Source organism: Manis javanica, chromosome 16, assembly GCF_040802235.1.
Source record: "Manis javanica isolate MJ-LG chromosome 16, MJ_LKY, whole genome shotgun sequence".
Taxonomy (NCBI): Eukaryota; Metazoa; Chordata; class Mammalia; order Pholidota; family Manidae; genus Manis; species Manis javanica.
The window spans coordinates 15034502-15047097 of NC_133171.1; the positions used below are offsets into that span (position 1 = coordinate 15034502).

General features: G+C 40.1%; 1 long non-coding RNA gene across 1 annotated transcript in view; it reads left to right on the forward strand.

Annotated features, from left to right (window-relative positions):
* Positions 1 to 12596, forward strand: part of LOC140846737 (uncharacterized) — a 202267-nt gene that overhangs the window by 137619 nt on the left and 52052 nt on the right. Inside the window, exon 2 of the long non-coding RNA XR_012126105.1 lies at positions 8672 to 8795. This is a non-coding gene — a long non-coding RNA (uncharacterized lncRNA). The remainder of the gene's footprint in view (positions 1 to 8671; positions 8796 to 12596) is intronic.

The following is a 12596-nucleotide window of genomic DNA, read 5'->3' on the forward strand; positions in this document are numbered from 1 at the left end:
CACTTCCACGTCAAAGTCTCTTGTGGATGATTTTGATTGGTGGAGTCCCCCCAACGTTTCCAGCCTGAAAACAGACAGAATAACTGAATTCTAAATCCAATTTGGTGAGGCACAACTCAAAATGTGGGAACCTGCTAATACAGAAAGGCTGATTAAAAACCGGTTGCCAGCCACAAATATGACAGATGAATTGTGCCAGCTCTTTTAGGACTGACTGAGTCGCACATCTGCTTTAACTGAAAGGAAAGGATCAGTGACCCTCTCAACACTGCCTGTGAATATTTTCATAATCACCTGGAAGTCTCTGTTTTATAATATCCTTGGAGATGTTAGATGATTAGTTCAAGGATCCATCATGGTTCTCAAATTTTAAAGTTGATTTTGTTTTTAGTTTCATGCTTCATGTTCAAGTGATTAAGCTAAATTATTGTTTGACTCAATCCTAGGGCCTTAGTTTCGAGCAGTGATGGTTTGATCCATGTTTCACTTCCTGGAGTTGCCAAGTTTTCTCTACTTAATCTCACGAGACTACAGCTCAACTTTTGTAGCTGCACTCAAGTTTGGCATTCAAAATTTAAAGAGTTGATGAGTGGAAATGACCTGGCAAATAGCATGGAGAGTAATTAAGAGGCTGACTCTCTGGAATGGCTGTCAGAGGCAAATACACAGTGCCATTCCTACACTGGTGGAGATTAGGAGCAGGTAAGGTGGAGCATGCAAAAATGTGTAAAAACCTGGGAATGTAAGGAGTTATGTAGAACTATGAAAGAACAAAACAAAAACATCAGGTTGAAACTAAGAAAGATGTGAATTTGGATAGAATATCTCAGGGGCCTTAGGCAAAGTATTGAGCTAAAGATTTTCAAGCCTAAGAGGTTCACCCATGAACAGGTAGCACAAAGCACAAATACATGTGGATTATTATTTAATGTGCCCTTATCTCTACTGATAGGCTGACAAGACTTGGAAGCATTGGGTGGCACAATTGAGAACCGCTAATTATTTTACTATTACCTAGGAAGGATGTGCTGTGGTATCTTGGGTGTGAACAGAGAGACCTCCCAAATTAGTTTCATTTACAAATTATGAAAGCTGCACCGCAAACCCTACAAGTCCAAATCAATCTGCTTCTCCTTTACGAAGAGAAAATCTTTTTAACATTTTGTTTGAGTACCTGCCAATGATTGCATGAATATTATTAGACAATTTAATTGATTAACTTGTAGGTGTAGATGGTCACTCTAAAAATTCACTTTATTATAACTGTCAGCTAGCTCATGAAATATCTAATTTGGGAATCACACTTTGAAGATTGCTTTTCTAATGGCCAGGGCATGGTTTTGGCTCTCGCATACTCATGTATACATATTTCTTATAGGTATGATAGAACCATAGGGTGAAAGGGCCACAGAGGTCACCTCATTCAATCTTATTCTATAATTAACAAATTAAAAAGAAGAAAGCAAAGTTCCCTTGGAGACAGGCCCATACTATGTGGGGCAGGACCAGGCTTAGTCCTGATTCAACTGACTTCCAGGTGCTTGTAAAACATTCTGCTGCCAGGGTATATATGTATAATAAGTGAAAAGATGAAGGACTCTGATTGCACGTAGTGTCAATACTCTTACTCAACTGTCAACATACGGTTAAACTGACTGGTGGGTGGAGGGTCTCTCCACAGTGTGAGTCAGATCGTCATGTGTCCGTTGTCTGTGTTGCTGTAGAAGGTGCCTGCCTGGCTTCCCAGTGTGCTAATCCTTGTCTAATAGGCTGTCAGAACCACTTCCTCCACTGGAAAAGCCCCTTTCTTGGTAACTGAATTTGCGCCCTGGTTTTACCGATGCTCACAATGCGCCATCCTACTTGTTGGAGTTTTTCCATAAGACCCACAGAGGACCTGGCCCTCCTCTCTGACTGTCCTGCACCAGCCTATTCTCAGAATAGACATGGCTTAAATATAGTACTTATTCATTCCCTACACTTGTCCAGTTTTGGTGAATGTTTTTCATTTAAAAAACACTACTTTGGGTGTGTAATGCTTGCTTTCCACTACGACACTTTCAGGAATCCTGTTTCATCATGTGTGCTATGCTTTGAAATCATGTTGATGAGATGCTGAAAATCTGAATGGAAAATACCCTGAGGCAGAGCCAGAAGGAACCTGGTGTGTGGTCCCAGCCTTTCAGCCACCTTTGACTCGGGGGAGGACTTTGGAAGTCAGGTTTTCCTGTCTCCCATATTTCATAGTGAAGTCTGTGAAATATTCTACACTTCGATGATAGATTTTGCCCAGGTTCTTCAACCTGGATCCTATTTCACAAAATCCAATATGGGAAAGCAAATCTAATTATAAAACATGTAAATATGGAGTGGTTATTTGCATGACAAACTCATTCTTAGCTGTCGCTGTGGAGTCCGTCTGTGACAGAGGGGTTCCGTGTCTGTGTGGCACAGAGTGGCGAATAGCAATGGCATGATCCACTCTGTCATATTATCAGAAAATCTTGTATTTGGTTAAATTAATAAGGTGAATCCTTAAAGTGGGTAATTTCTTAAAATGAATTTTTCAATTTGACTATCTACACTTGAATAAATTGTTGCTTTGCTTAGAGTGGAGGCCTTTACAAGGCAGTAGAAAGAATAAGGTTTTGCTAAAACTGAAAATGTGGGTAAGTCAGTTTTTTAAAATCTATTTCGCCTATCTATAAAGTCCTAAATTTAAGACCTGAAGCCATAAAACTCCTAAAGGAACCCACAGGCAGTTCACTCTTGAACATCAGCCTTAGCAATTTTTTTCTGAGCATGTCTCACCAGGCAAGGGTAAAAAAGCAAAAATAAACAAGTGGAAGAGATCAAAAGAAAAAGCTTCTGCACATCAATGGGCACCATGAACAACATGAAAGGGCACCCGCTGTGTGTGGGGAGATATTCACAGGTGGTGTATCTGAATGAGATTTGATATTCAAAACATATAAAGAACTCATACAGCTCAACAACAAAACATAACAAACTTAAAAAATGGGCAGAGGATCCGAACAGACATATTTCCAAAGATGACATACAGATGGCCAACAGGCACATGAAAAGATGCTCCACATTGCTCATCGTCAGGGAAATGCAAACCAAAACCACAGGGAGGTGTCCCCTCACACCTGTCAGAAGGGCCACCATCCGAAAGACAAGGAGTAGCAGCTGTTGGTGAGCATGTGGTGGGAAGGGAGCCTCCTACATTGCTGGTGGAAACGTAAACTAGTACAGCCACTGTGGAAAACAGTATGGAGATTCCTCAAGAAATTAAAAACAGAAATACCATTTGATGAAGTACTTCCACTTCTGGGTGTTTACCTGAAGAAAGCAAAGCACTAATTCAAAAAGACAGATGCACCCCTATGTTTATTGCAGCACTACTTAAAATAGCCAGATATGGAAGCAGCTGAAAGGTCCATCGGCAGATGAATGGATAAAGATGATGTGGTACATATACACAATGGAATACTATTTAGCTGGATAAAGGATTAAATCTTGCCATTTGTTTCATGTATGTACCTAGAAGGTACGATGCTAAGTGAAATAACACAGAGAAAAACAAATACCGTATGATTTCACTTATGTGTGGGATCTAAAAAATAAAACAAGTGAACAAATGGACACCTGGAAACTGACTCACAAATTCAGAAAACAAGCTGGTGGTTTCCAGAGGGGGAGAAGGGAAGGCAAACAGGTGGAGGGGATCAAGAGGCACATGCTGCCAGTTATAAAAGAAATAAGCAACAGGGGTGACAGGTTCAGCATGGGGACTGTGGTCAGTAACTGGGTGGCGGCACAGGGCGACTCCCCTCGCTGCAAGCACTTTGTAATGTGCGTAAGTGGCAAATCATTATACTGTATATCTGAAACTATTATGTCAACTATACTTCAATTTAAAAAAAATAAAAAACATTAAAAGTAAATAAAAGCGTAATGAAGCAATATGAAAGAAAGGAATATGAAAAAAAGCAATGTTGCCTATTTTACACATGTTCCAAGCTTTTAAAAAATACTGCATTAAGATGCTTAGCACATGATTTATAGTAAGCACTCAGTGCTAATTACTACATTATTGTAATATGCTGATAATATTTTTATATATAATATATATACTATGTGTAATATATACATATTATAGCTATATATTATATAGTCATTATTATTAAAATAGTAGTTCTCAACCTTGTCATCTCCAAAGAGCCTTTGAATCACTTTTTTCCTTCTGGACTCCAAGATTTAGGGTTTTGTCAATAAAACCTACCTTTATGAAGTAGTATAACTGATTAATTTTTAATATTTAAAATCAATATTATTCACAACTGTTAACCAGAGATTCCAATAAGCATTAAATACCAGGTTATAAGAGTGAGTTAACATAATTCTACTACAATCAAAGAATTCAGCACTGTGTGGAGTCTCTAAGCCTCATCTTTTTTAAAAGTGCCATTTCCTTTAAGTCTTTTGAATTTTGAAAAAAAATTCCCTTAAATCCTTTTGGTACCATGAAGAATCTCTGTGGTCCAGAGACCCCATGCTGGGAATTAGTGAGTAAGGTGACATGCTTGTGGGGCGCTTTTAAGGAGTTTTGAAAGTATGTAATAGTTCAGGAAACTCATCAGTATGTATTGAAAGTAAACAGAGAGAGCTGTCAGGCTCCTGGAAGCCAGTAACATATCAAAGAGACAAAGTATCTACTGCGAGGGCACAGGTTGATGTGAATAAATTTCAGACTGTGGGAAATACGGGCAGACACAATGCATGACTGATTGCAGGAGCCCACTGGCGCCCCTCCTGAGAGCTAAGAGCAGGTCCCAGGTATGATAAGTCTGACTTCTTCAGGGAGCATGAAATGCCTGCTCTCATTCCTAAAGAGAGTAAATCCTTAACCACCACTTGCATTCGAGTGAAAACCCCGAGGGCCTCCCTAGGTGTCCATGGGGGCGGCATCGAGCAGTAGACATTGTTTCTGCTGCCACCCTCAGAAGGAGGAAGGGAAAATGTTCCACCAGGGAGGGATGAGCCCTGCTGGTGGGTGTGATAAGATGGATTTCTGAGTGGAGGGCAGGGTAGCTTCCTGTGGGACTTGATACAGTAATCCATGAGTTTGGACTAAATACAGTTCAGTTTCAATCCTAAATCCAGCACTTTGCGTCGATACCATCATTACTATCTGGTGGACTTGGGCCTCAGTTTTCTTAGTGTGAATTTAGTATTGTCATATATGCATGAGAATTAGATGAAATGATGGAACAGAGGCAGGAAGTTGGTTCAGACTGGATGCTGAATAGACGGTAATGCGGATTACAGAGATTATTTGCATATGGTGAAGCAAGCAGGTTGTAACCCATCTGTTCTGCTGTACATTGGGACGGTGATCTGTGCTCGACTTTCATTTCTTTTGCTAAGGTATTCATGGCGCTCACTCCCAGATTACCTGTAGCTTGTCCTGTAGAAAATTTTGAAAGAAGTCCCTTTTTTAGGTGATTTCTTTTTGTCAATCTAAGAGATGGATGATCTATATCCAGCAGTGAGAGAGAAATTTAGGTAAGCAAGATAAGGAAAGCATGCAATTTCAAATTCTGACTGTCATTATTAATGCATAACTCCATTATTTCTTACTTTACATTTTTCAGAATTCCAGACCCTCTTAGCGTCATCCAGGTGCTGGGATTTACCTGGTTTCTGATATTATGCTCAGCCTTGTTCCCTTCCATCAGCGCAATTAGGAATCACTATATACCACTTAAAAATAAAAGTGAAATACTTTGCATATTATTAAAAATACTTACAAATGGCACCAATGCAACATTTTGTGTATGGTAACTGGTATAAATTGCAAGTTATAGCAATAAATCAGAAAAAAACTGCAGCCATACATTATTACACATAGAATAATAGGAACTGTAGCATAATATAAGTAGCTCTGGTATATTTATAAGAGATGGTTATGATTTTTCTTAAGGAAAATCAGAGTTGGCATTGGTATCCATGAATTACTTAAATCAGCACAATAAAAATAGACCTGTGCCTCCCAGCACTATAGATTTCAAATCTAGAGATCATAGTGTCATAGTGAGAAAACTGTGTTAAACTCCATGGATCTAAACAATTGTCTCTGGGATCTTTGGCATAAAAGCTCAGACAATTGAATGTCTTTAAGAAGATAGACCATAAAGAGAAGTATCTAAAAGGGTTTCCCATATGAATTCTAAAAGATTGATGTCTTAAGAAAAATTTAAAGTAGAAACAGTGGGGAAAAAAGTTAAATTATTCAAGTTACATCACTGAGCTTGGCAAGAGCATCAAAAATAAGATGAAATGAAAATTAGAATAATGTAAAGATGCAACATTTATTTACAAAATTTCCAACTTATAATTGAGAAAGCATTTTCCCGTACCTTCAAAGATCATTGTTATTTCTATCAGTACACTGAGGTAAAAATGTGGTCATGGTTAAATAAGCTATATAAAACCTCCTATCAGACTAAAAAAGACATGAAAAGAGCCTTGATCAGAATCATCAAAAACAAGCAAAATAGAAAACATAAACTATAATTATTTTAAGATTCAGAGATGTTCAATATCTAGGCAATACATCTTTAGAATCACCTACCTGCCAGCAAGTACATGCAATTGTTGATGTAAGTGAGCTAGTAATAATTTCTTATCTTGTTTGAAAAATCAAATAATGTTGGGAACAAATGGCAAAAAAGTACTTATTACAGCCACAATGCTATTATCACCAAGTGACTTTCCAATACATCTCAACAGAAATGAACAGTTGGAGAGTAAACAGAAAATTTCTCAAATGTCTTTCAGTTTAGCTTGAGAAGTTATCTGTATCAACCTCCCTAACAGTTCAGTCAGTTATATACAGAAATAAGAAGGTGAGCGTACCATAATGGCCGATTTTAGGTAGGGTATAGGATAAATGCTCGTGATATAATTTAAAGGGCTGCCACTGGGTCTATGCGGATTTTCCCACAGTTCAGGACTGAGATAAAGTCGAGGTAGTTATGAGGAAGCAGATTTTAGCTCAATACAGTGTTGGACTTTCTACACTTAATATTTTAAGTAATAGAAAATGTTAGCAAGTCTGCTCATATTGGACATATTTTACCAGATTCTGGGCCATTATCTTCAGGAGATTTCAGATAGAGTGACTTGATTGAGAGGAAATGAAATAACTGATTTGTGAACTTTCCAAAAATAATAGCTGAGACTTCTTGAGTACCATGTTCTAGATAGTCTAAGTACATCAACTCATGCAATCAAAAATCTTTTGACATAGGTAATATTATCACCTATACTTTAGAACTGCTTACTGCTAGGCAATCTCTTATCTCTTAATGACACTGCTTAATACAACAGACTTGTTAGGTTAGAGAGCTGAGAATATAATGCTGATGTGGACACCACTGGCCACCGGGACATGTGATGATACTTCACGCCTAAGATCCTTTAGTCCATCTACAAATAGTACATCTATCTGAGGACACACACCATAGTTAAGCTTTTTAGATTTGTCACAAGGAGTGGAAACCCCCAAATCAGTTTTTGAATGTGGAGAGTGAAGAACACTATTTATCCTATCTCTGTAGGCAGTACCATATCCCAGTAAGATTTCTAATATGGTTTTTTTGATGTTCTTGTTAGAAAGAAGTGGTGGACGAGGTAGATGAGAGGCAGGCAACATCACAGTTAATTATAGCAAGTTTTTGGTCTGTACTTCATCCCCTTTACAGGAAGAATTATAATATTAATAAGGCTATCCCATATGGAGAGCACACATATATTCTGCTTACAACTATTTAAAAAAGACTTTTATTTGCACACATACATCATCTAGAGCAGCAACTGAGGAGTATGTGGTTATCAATCTGGAACTAAAGATTAGTGTGGGTAGTTCTCAAATAGTCATCATGTAGTTCATTGCAAGTTTATACTATATAAATACATATTACTGCATCTGTTTGTAAAGGTAGTAAAAGCAAGCCTTTGTAACAGTGAAACTAAGAGCCATTCACAGATTCAGATCTCGACTATAATGAACATTAACAGAATGGGGACCATTATGCTCAGAAGCGCTACTAGCATAGAGAAGACTTGATGCTTTTAGAGGTTTTAGTTTGAATTTTATTATTTCCTGTACTACTAATCAAACTGTAGAAAAAAATTAATTCACTGATTCATTCAGTGACACAGGCTGTTGTGTTAAGTAAAGAAAAACTATGAGTTAGGACAATTGGGTTCTATTCCGGATTCTTCCACCAACTGGTTTATGTCTTCAGCAAGGTTATTTTTTTCTCAGTTCGCCCTTTAATTCCAAACTTCAGTGATTTTATTTCAGTGCCTATTATGTGCAAGGCAAGTTAAATGCTCTGTACATTTCCAGCCACATATAGGGGAAAATGTGTGCTTATGTGTTAATACCAGGCAAAGTCTTAACATATGAGTAAAAGGATATTTCTACTTTTTTTCCATCATGAGATACACAGATGTAATGTCAGTGAAAACTCTTTATTTCTTGTGTAATACCAGGTCATGCTAGTTGTGGCCAGGAACTGGACTGGTCCATGGCTGCCTTGCAGCCATCCAGGGATGAATGTAGGTATGACACAATGGGCATGTGCTTTATTCACAGGGATGGAACATGGAATCTGCTGATGATTTTCCTGGAGGAACGAGACTCCTGGAAATACGTGGAGTGCGTTTGATGGAGCCGGCGGGACAGCAGCACATCTAACCGCCGCTGACAGACGCCAGCAGTGAGTAAAGAACCTTGCTGACTTTGAAAGCAGCTCCATTAGACACCACATGGGCCTCTAAAGGAATGTTAATGTGACACAAACAGCACATGGAACTTTCTGCCCTGTGAGAGAACTTTCTGAGTATGTCCAAAAGGAATAGCATTTTTCCCCATTAAAAAATAGCCTGATTTCATCAAAAATAGGAAAGGAAAGCTCTCGAAAGTAGCCAAACATTTCGAGAACAGCTCTTTCAAGTCACAATGAGATGGGGATGGCAGGGCAGTGGAAGAGGGGAAAGTTCACACAATATGGTGGTGGCCAGGAGCCAGGGAAACATATTTTGCTGCCCTTATCATTACGTCTCCCCTAAACACAGCAGATGGGGAGGCTCCATCACTGTCAGACCTGCTGTCATCAGAGAATTTCCTTATCGGGGGTTTGGAGCTGACACCTCAGCCCCCTCTGAGCAGCGGACAGGCAGATTTATCCATTTTAAGTCTCACTAGCTACGTACCGTAGAAAGGAGTGCTCCAGGTAGGACCCGGCTGTGGGGGCAGGCAGGTTCAGATGGGTGGGGGTGGGGGCTCCCTGTGCCCGAGGGTCCTCGGCCTCCTTCGTGAACATCTGGTACAGAGTCTGCATAGAAGTAGTGGTAGCAGATTTATCTTAAGGGGGAAGCATCAGAGAGGGACATGCTTACAGAGAGTCTGAACAGGAAATTCAGGACTGTATTCTATGGAGAGTAGAATCAAGTCATTAAGTGCATGTGAATGTTTAGGTTAATAAGCTTTCTATAAAAAAATAAAGGGTTAACATTGCACCTTTGCCACATGGAGGTGCTCACCCACATGTGTTCATGGTTCCTTAAATGCATGCGTGTGCTCCAGGGCTGCTCTAGCTGCTGAAGACATGATGGTGGAGAGGCGGGAGAGGGCCCCGTTCATACGGTGTGAGGGTGTCCAGGTACAAGACTCTTTGGAACTGGTAGCAGGGAGCCCTAAGATGTTCAACAGACTTCCTAGGAATACACCTTGACTTCGGTGCTGGACAGCATTTACGTGTGTTGGGAAAAACACAAGGATCTCCAAGTGGCAAAGCATATTGCTATTTGTGAAATGGAAAAATACGCTCATATTTGAAACATGGAATGGGAGGAACATTAATGCTCTTTGAGGCACAGGGTGGGTAGGGGACAGATCATACAAGCCTTCAGGGTTGAGCTTAAGGTTCCTCCATGTTGCTCTCAGAGTAAGGTCAAGTAACTGAAGGGCTTTAAATGGGAGCCATAAAATCTGTGCCTTCGAGAGCAGCTCTCTCGCTTGCCCTCTGGGAGGATGGATGGAGCAGTGTGAGGGGGCTGGGGAGACTGACACGAGGTCTAGATTAGAGAGGATGGTGGTTGGAACGAGATTGTGGTAGTGTGAGGAGGTGACAGGTTCTGGGGGTATTTGTAGAATTGAATCCCAGAATTTGCTCTCAAGTTGTTTGCACTCAAATGGGAAAGGGAGATGTATGAAAAGTTAATTAAAAAATAGTGTGATATGTACAAGTGCAAACAATATAATTGTATAGAAGTGTGTTGTTGATTTGCATGACATCTAATGCCCCTTGGCTGTGAACTGAAGAAATCTCAGAGTGCACTGTAAACAGCAGGAAATCTAGGGTTTGGTCTCTGCTGAAGAAGGAAAGGAGATTGAGAGGAAAATGTGCACTTATTGAACTCCTATTATGTGACATTCACTGGACTCTGTTCTCAATTAAGTTGCATATTCTTGCAAAGAAAGTCTTTTTATTCACATCTGACAGATGATAACACAGACACAGATAAGTCAATAGTATAAATTACAGCTACTTGCTAGCCAGGCTGGGATTAAAACCCACACCTGAATTTAAGTATGACTTCTTTTCCCTACACCTCTGGGTCCAAAATCCTGGGAAGACGAACAGAGCTGAGGAGAGATACACAATGGGGTTTTCCAAAGTATGGCACACATACCAGCTGTATGCAATTTTCAATGGTAAAGGGATTGATAAAGGTCTTTAAAATTTTTAATTGTGTATTTATTTTACATATATGAGAAAAAATATAACTGGTATATGAAGCACATGATTCTGCAAATATTATTTTTTAAAATGAAGCTGATGTACCATAAAAATAGGGGGTCCCCATCCCCGACTCCCTGTTGGCTTGTGGAGCCCGGGAGACCTCTGTCTGGCTTCTCTTGGTGGGGTGGTCAGGGAGGCAGCCCTGGGCCCTGACCGCCCTTCTCTGGGCTGCTCCTGGTTGACGCTCAGCAAATCCCAGCCCACGCCTGCCCCCACCGCCCCACCGCCAGTGCCCTTCTGCTGCAGGCGTGTGTGCATGAGAATATATATTTGATGTATTACCTAGATCCTGTGGGGATTGCACCTAGGATATTTTTCATAAGCTTGTAGAACACAGAGCCTTAACATACGGTTTCTAAGACAATCTGGAATCTTTACATTTGCATGAGACGTTAGTAATAGATGTGGCTAATAAAACAGCTGAAGAATGACAGAAATTAATGAATATTTGCAATAAGGTGGTGGAAAATCAAATCAAACTCTGGCAAAGAAATATGGAACCAGACGTTCCTATTATATTGTTGATAAGTGAAGAAAAATGAACACCTTTAGGCTTTTCTGAGATTTCAGAAACCCCGTCGGTAAATTGCCGCTTTTGTATACTCACTGGTAAAAGTTAATTGAATGGTTTGTATGCGTTAATGTCAGCACTCATTCAGAAAGTATAGGAACCCTACCAAACATTGGGTTCCCATTATTTTACCAACCAGCCTTCCTGCCGCTCTTCCCAGTCAAAGATCTACTTATTCAGGGAGGCCGCACTTGAGAACAGATTTTAGAAATAGGGAAGCACAGCGGGACGGAAGGCAAAGAGAATGCCGACTGCTAGAGTGATTCAGGCCAGAGCAACGGGAGAATGATTTCTAGTGGAATGTTAGGTGACATCCTGAGAGACACCGATCTCAAGTGCATGGCAGTCTGCCTCACTCTGACAGTGACACGAATCCCGGTGAATCCGGGGGAAGCTGCTGGGTCACTCGTGTCTTAGGCCTGGAGCCTCCCACTGTCTCTTCTCTCTGGATCCTCGGAACAAGACTCATCGATGCATTCATTCATATGTTAATTCATTCAACAACATTTTTGAATGCCTATCTTTTATAATTTTATGGGAGTGTTTTGATACAGTAAAACATATATATAAATGTACACAAATCATAAAACATGACTTGGTGAATTATCATGAAATAAATACACCTGTGGGCCCACCCTGACCCAGGTCAGGAAGCGGAATGCTCTCGGCGTCCCCAGATCCTCTCTCTGTGCTTCTCATCAGGACCTCCTCCTGCAGGGCCTCTGGCCCAGCTGCTAGGCCCTCTGGACCGGACACACATGGGGTCATCCTGGGTGTGTTCTTCGGAGTCTGGACTCCCTCTCAGCGTTATCTCTGGAGATTTATGCAAGTGGTATCACACAGTATGTTGTGGTTTTTATTGCTGTGTTATTCCATTTCTGAACAAACCACAATGAATTCAACCCTTCTACAGTGGGTATTTCCATTGTTTTGGATATTAGGATAATGTAGTTTGAACATCTTGTATATGTGTTTGGTGCGCATGCATATGCATTTTTCTTGAGTTTATACTTAGAAAGGATATTGTAGAATAGACATATATTAAGCAAACAGCCCATTGAATTTTTATCTATTAATATACTTACATAATTACCACCAAGATCTATATCACCCCCAGAAAATTTCCCCATGATCTTTCCATA